Source organism: Salvelinus namaycush, chromosome 12 (genome assembly GCF_016432855.1).
Source record: "Salvelinus namaycush isolate Seneca chromosome 12, SaNama_1.0, whole genome shotgun sequence".
Lineage (NCBI taxonomy): Eukaryota > Metazoa > Chordata > Actinopteri > Salmoniformes > Salmonidae > Salvelinus > Salvelinus namaycush.
Window position 1 is genome coordinate 50,659,266 of NC_052318.1, and position 6,782 is coordinate 50,666,047.

Below are 6,782 nucleotides of genomic sequence, written 5' to 3' on the forward strand. Positions count from 1 at the left end.
AAAATAACTACCCACAAACACATAACCTACCTAAGTAACCTACCTAAGTATGGTTCTCAATCAGAGACAACGATAGACAGCTGCCTCTGATTGAGAACCACACCCGGCCACCCAAATCACACCCTGACCAAACCAAAATAGAGACATAAAAAGCTCTCTACGGTCAGGGCGTGACACCCATTATTGTCAGCATGTTTTACATTTTCCACCACATCCTTCCTCAACAAAATTGCAACACCACTTGAATTCCCCCTACCATTATTTACAAAAATAAAATCTCTCCATATTTTTTTAACTTCTAAAATAGTAATTATCCCAATGTGTCTCGTATCCAAATTCTTCATTTGCACTATACTTAAATTTTCCATTGTCCTTAAACCATTAACATTTATTGACATAAAATTATCCATTCCAAAAAATAAGAGAATGAGAATATGTTTTGTCCTCTACCTGTTTATGTTTTTTCCCTCTGCAGTCCTTTTTTACATCCGCCGCCGCTTTCCTCTTCCTGTAGCCTTCCCAATTCTTCTGAATCAGAAATAGATTCTACTTCCATTTCTTCCAACCAACTCATTTTCTTCTGTCCCATATCTTTTGTGCTCCCTGTGTCCATTTCAGTCTCCTGTATAGTTGTCGGTAACAAACTCCCCTCCATTTCATTACCTCCCGAGGTACTCACATGGGCTGAGCTTCCCCCCAAAACCAGTCAGTGCTTCCATTCAACCCAATCTTTCCCTATTCTTGACACCCTCTTCTTATCTCAGAGTCCATACTGCTCCCGATGTCATCCGGCCTCTGCTCCATCTTCTCCCCCCTTCCTCTCTCCATCTTATTGCTGTGATACAGTTCCTGACTCCCCTCCACAGCCACAACCTCTCCACAGTTGCACTCTTCTGGTCTCATTCGGCATCCACCGCAAAATGCCCTTTCCTTCCCTCCAACACATTCCCTCGCATAATGTCCTTGCTATTCGCACTTGAAACATTTAAATTCAGGGCAGTCTTTTACAATGTGTCCAGGCTGAATACATAGCCGACAGACCCTGACCTGCTTATCATGGATTACCCGAAGGTACTCTCCACCCTCTAGTGTCTCAAATTCCGTAGAATAGGCAAAGATTGTACGGTGTCAGTGAATTTCACTTTACAATATCGCGTCCCATCCACTATCTCCGTCCCTGGCCAAACTCTCCTCCTGATATGAGACAGCAGCTACGCCCCAGCCAGGCAGCTTATCCAGTATAGCGCTGTCCTCTATATACTGCTTATCATGGATTACCCGAAGGTACTCTCCACCCTCTAGTGTCTCAAATTCCGTAGAATAGGCAAAGATTGTACGGTGTCAGTGAATTTCACTTTACAATATCGCGTCCCATCCACTATCTCCGTCCCTGGCCAAACTCTCCTCCTGATATGAGACAGCAGCTACGCCCCAGCCAGGCAGCTTATCCAGTATAGCGCTGTCCTCCTATATATACCGGAAGATTCATAAAAGAGCATTAGCAATCATATCTCTTGCCATGATCCTTGTGTTTTTAATCATTAATCCATCCATTAAACGTTCCTTTCCTTTTCCATTGCGCATTGTAACCTTGTACTTCGCCTTTCATTCTACAACCCACCACCTCTCCGCACACATCCTTAATTGATCGTAATAATTCCATAGTCGTCACCTTTTCTTCTGCCACCGTTAATTCTTTGCCGTATTTCATTACTCCATTTCCATGTTTCTTTCTTTGTCCTTGTCCATTCCGTTCGTCGTTGCCATGTTGTCCGTCATAGAAATATAAAAAGAGACCCAAAAACTCTCCCCCAAGCAGCAAAACGGCAAGGGGGGGGGGGGGGGGAACTAACCAAACTTAAACTTATTCAAATACAAAAATCTAAATTATACATAAAAAAGCTCAAGCAAACACACTCACTCACAGCGCAATCACCTACACCTGTCTCACTTTCCTCACCGGAAATGCGTATTCAGGCTGGTTTGGCCATAAGCCACGGAAGAAGGAAGAAGAGTTGGATAGACGATGCCAAGATTATGTGACTCAAAAAACTGAGGAAGTGGAATAGCCATTCCATTTTAAAATGGCCATTATATTGTTGTGTTTAGAATAGCATACTCGACAAAAACCTTACAGCACCTGGTATTCCCAAGCTGTCTCCCAACCAAATACTAACCAGGCCTGATCCTGCTTAGCTTCAGAGATCAGAAGAAATTTGTCATATTCAGGATGGTATGGCCGTACGCCACAGAAGAATAGTTGGATAGACTATTTCAAGTTTATGTAACTCAAAAAACTTTGAGGAAAAGGAATAGCCATTCTATTTTAAAATTGCCATTATTGTTTTGAGAAGAGTATACTTGACTGGGCAAAAAGCGTAACAGCACCTGGTATTCCCAAGAGGGCTCCCACCTAAGCACTAACCAGGCCTAACCCTGCATAGCTTCCGAGATCCGAGGAGAACGGGCGTTTTCAGGATAGTATGGCCGTAAGCCATTGAAGAGTTGTATAGAATATCTCAAGTTTATGCAACTCAAAAAACTTTGAGGAAGTAAAATGGACGTTATATTATATTTGTGTTTAGAAGAGTAATGTCACGATCGTTGTTAGAAATGGACCAAGGTGCAACGTGCCACATGTTATAATAAATGAAACTCACCAAAACAAATACAGAAAGAAAACGAAACGTGACGTTCTGGGCTGCTCACAGGCAGCTACACAAAAACAAGATCCCACAAACAACAGGTGGGAAAAGGCTGCCTAAATATGATCCCCAATCAGAGACAACGATAGACAGCTGCCTCTGATTGGGAACCATACCAGGCCAACAAAGAAATAGAAAACATAGATTTCCCACACTAGTCACACCCTGACCTAACCAAATAGAGAATTAAAAGGATCTCTAAGGTCAGGGCGTGACAAGTATACTCGACTGGGCAAAAAGCTTACTGCACCTGGTATTCCCAAGTGTTCTCCCAACCAGGCCTGACCTTGTATAGCTTCAGAGACCAGACGAGATCAGAAGTATTCAGGATGTAATGGCCGTTGAAGAAGAGTTGAACAGACTATTTTGTAACTCAAACTTTGAGGAAGTGGAATAACCATTCCATTTTTAAATGGTCATTATATTATTATTATTGTGTTTAGAAGAGTATACTCGACTGGGCAAAAAGCTTACAGCACCTGGTATTCCCAAGCGGTCTCCCAACAAAGTACTAACCAGGCCTGACCCTGCAAAGCTTTTGAGATCAGAAGAGATTGAGCGTATTTGGTATTTTTTTAATTAAAAAACCTATTTTACAATATTTAAAATGCAATATACAAAAACCAATACATACGACACAAGACTAAACATAGGCAGGGGAACAATTCACCCCCTATCAAATACCAAAACCAACTTCATACAAACATTGCATACAAGACTAAGACAAATCAAATTCCACAAAATTAGACGGATTAAAAGCAACGGCCTATCAAAACAATGCTTTCAAAATGATTAATGATACCTCCCCACAAAACCCATACACCAAACCCCCGTCCTCCCCTACAGCAATGAATCCACAATCTTTCACAAACACCCTCTCAAAATCCTGCCTAGACCTATGCATCAGTCCCACATCCTTCCTGACCAAACCTTCAAACACCTTCCACACTGTTGCCCTCAAACCTTGCTAAGTTCCTCCTTGAATATACAGCATACCTTGCATGTGACAACATAACATTTAATAAGTCAATGTTCACACTCCGAACAATACCAAACACCATCAATCAACCCCACCTATTAACTCTTCTCCCCAGTACCTTTCTAATATGTCCCTCAACCTCACATAGAACCCAGCTACATCAACACACACAAACATCATGTGCATCCGTTTTTCATCCATAACTACATACGTCACACACACGAGACACTGACCTGTCTACCTGATGCAACACCACCTTGGTAAAAACCCGATTGTGCCTCAGCATAAAATCTAAATGTGTACATTCAAGACTGTTGAACCTCACTACCATATTCTCCCACAACCGCTCTACATCCAACCCTGGAAACACTTGCCTCCACACTTTCTCAGATGCAGGCGCCTTGACCTTCCTGGTAAGAAGAGCCCAGTAGAAGGCACTCACCCGGGTAGAGGATAAGGCCTGCACAGACTCCCCACATTTCACCTGCATCTCAGGCAAGATCTCTAAAACACCATTACTTAAGTCATTGTCCAGCAGCCTCACCCACTCCCCTGGAAAACACTCCTTTATCCTCTCATTCTTTCTCAACAACGCCCTTTCCTGACATCCTCATCTACACCCCAGACAGTATCTAAGATCACCTGATCAGGCAGGAACCCCGGGACCATCTCATACCTCAAGTCCCTCACTCTTAATATCCCCGGCCTCATAAGCACCTTACTCTCCAGCATCTTACCCTCAGATTTCAGCAGTGAGTTCAGAAAAACCGGTCGATTCAAAATCACCCCAATAGTCACGCATATCTAACCTGCGGTAAAAACTCAGACCAGGCCCTGAACACCTCCTGATAAAACGCAGGCACCTCTGCATACATGCTAGGCTTTAGACACATTAACAACCCACAACCTCCACTCCTATGCCACCAATGCCTGAAAAACTCCTTCCACCCCTGACCCTACAAAAACCGTTACACTCTCTTAACCCGCATGGCTTTTAACTTCACCTCCAGATCTACTAATCTCAACCCACCCCTATCATAATCTGCTATCATCGCAATCTTCGCACCCTTCCCACCCCACAGGAAACCAGACACTACATTATTAATTTCCTTCAGAGCCCATACAGGCATGTCCAGAACCCCTAAAGTATACACACATTTTGACATCAACAGAGCATTCACCACCACCAATTTCCCCCTCAATATTAATTTCCTTTGTTTCCAGTAATTCAAAGTCGACTTCATTTTATTAATCACCCCTGTCCAAGTAAAGTCTCTCGCCTCCCGCTCATCCACCCCAATATTCACACCCAAAATTCTCACATGTTCCGTAACAGTCTTAAAGGGAATGTTACATGTAGACACAACCGTATCAGGAGCACATAACATTTGAGATTTTTCAACATTCATCTTAGCCCCAGAAGCTCTCCCATACACATCAAAACACTTCACACTCCCTCCATCCCGCACAGTACAGGTGGTATCATCAGTGTAATAATGTAGCACACTGACGCCACCCCCTAGCAGGTCCACTCCATGCACACCTCTATCACGCTTGACAAAAGCAGCCAAAGGCTCAACTGAGATGCTGTACAGCAAAGCAGACCATTACACTTAACGACCCATACAAAAGCTTCACCTACTCTTTTATACGAGGCCCAAACCCAAATCTTGCCAAGGTCTCTAACAGGAACCGATGCTCCACCCGATCAAAAGCTTTATTCAGATCAAGACAGTGCACCACATCCCCCATATGCCTCACTACATCCCGGATAGTGCAGAGGGTGTCAACTACATCCCGCCCCGGAACCCCATAGGCCTGAGTAGGTGCTATAATGCTACCCATCACCCTTTTCAACCTATTGGCCATTACCTTGGCGAGAACCTTATTGTCAGAGTTCAAAAGGTTTATCGGTCTGTAGTTCTCAAGTTTCAGTCAACTCCCCTTCCCTTTGTACAACACAGTGAACACTTCCAAAGCTAAGGATTCAGGAACTACCCTCTCCTCCATGCACGCAAATACACGCAGCATGTCACTAAACTCACGGTAAAACTCTGCAGTAAGACCATCTGAACCCGGGTTCTTATTCAAGTTCAGGCCTGAGATAGCAGCTTTAACCTCTGCCAATGTAATATCAGCATCACACATCAGTCGACACCCTAGCCTCCACTGCGTCTAGCACACTTCTCATTTACACCTCATCCACCCCGCCCGAAGTAAATAAACCCTTATAAAAAGAATGCACTGTATTCAAAATACCTTCCAAATCTGTCACCCTCTCCCCCCGCTCATTTAAAAGCTCAGTTAGAAAACGACTTTCCTGCTTCCGCCTTTCAAACCCCAGGAAAAAAGCAGTACTCCTCTCCCCCTCCAACACATACTGCGCTCTACTCCTCACCACTGCCCCCATACACCTGTGCCTCTCTAAGACCTTGAACTCCTCCCGCACCCTCAGGTACTCTGCAACATCATAGCCTGGTCAATGTTCTACCTTTTCTAACTCGAATAACAGGCGGGACTTGAGAATCCTCTCTTCCCTCCTTAACACACTAGCCTGTCTTGCAAAAGATATTGCCAGCCGCTTGAACTCCCCTTTTAAACCTTCCCACCACACACACACATCAGACTCAAACAGAGGATCTAACATGGCATCATTCACATACTCTTTCACTGCTCCCTTAAACCCATCGTCCTTCAGCAGACTGGCATTAAGACACCACAACCCACCCCCCTCCCCTCCCTTGACGCACCCAGACGGAAAAGCAGAGCATCATGGTCACAAAGAATTTGTGGGAATACTCTACCCCCACAACCAAGTGCGCAACCGCTCTATGAGCGAGACACATCTATGCGTGACTGCCTGAGCTCACCCGTCTGTGAGAGAACACCCGCTTATCTGGATTCCTCTTACTCCATATATCCACCAAATCCTCATCCCGCATTATCCTTAATAGCGTGCCACGAGAAGTCAGAGCAAAAATGTGCGCTACTTGAGGCATCGAGCCTATCCATCCATACATTAAAATCCCCAACAAGCAGACAGTTCCCCCCCATAGACATAAACAAAACCCTTCTCTCAATTTCACTATTAGGAGCAT

At 44.3% G+C, this 6,782-nt stretch overlaps 2 pseudogenes; both read right to left on the minus strand.

Moving 5' to 3' along the window:
* Window positions 1-2,128: 2,128 nt before the first annotated feature.
* On the minus strand, window positions 2,129-2,247 carry LOC120057658 (annotated as a pseudogene).
* A 129-nt stretch (window positions 2,248-2,376) lies between these two features.
* On the minus strand, window positions 2,377-2,495 carry LOC120057646 (annotated as a pseudogene).
* Window positions 2,496-6,782: the final 4,287 nt, after the last annotated feature.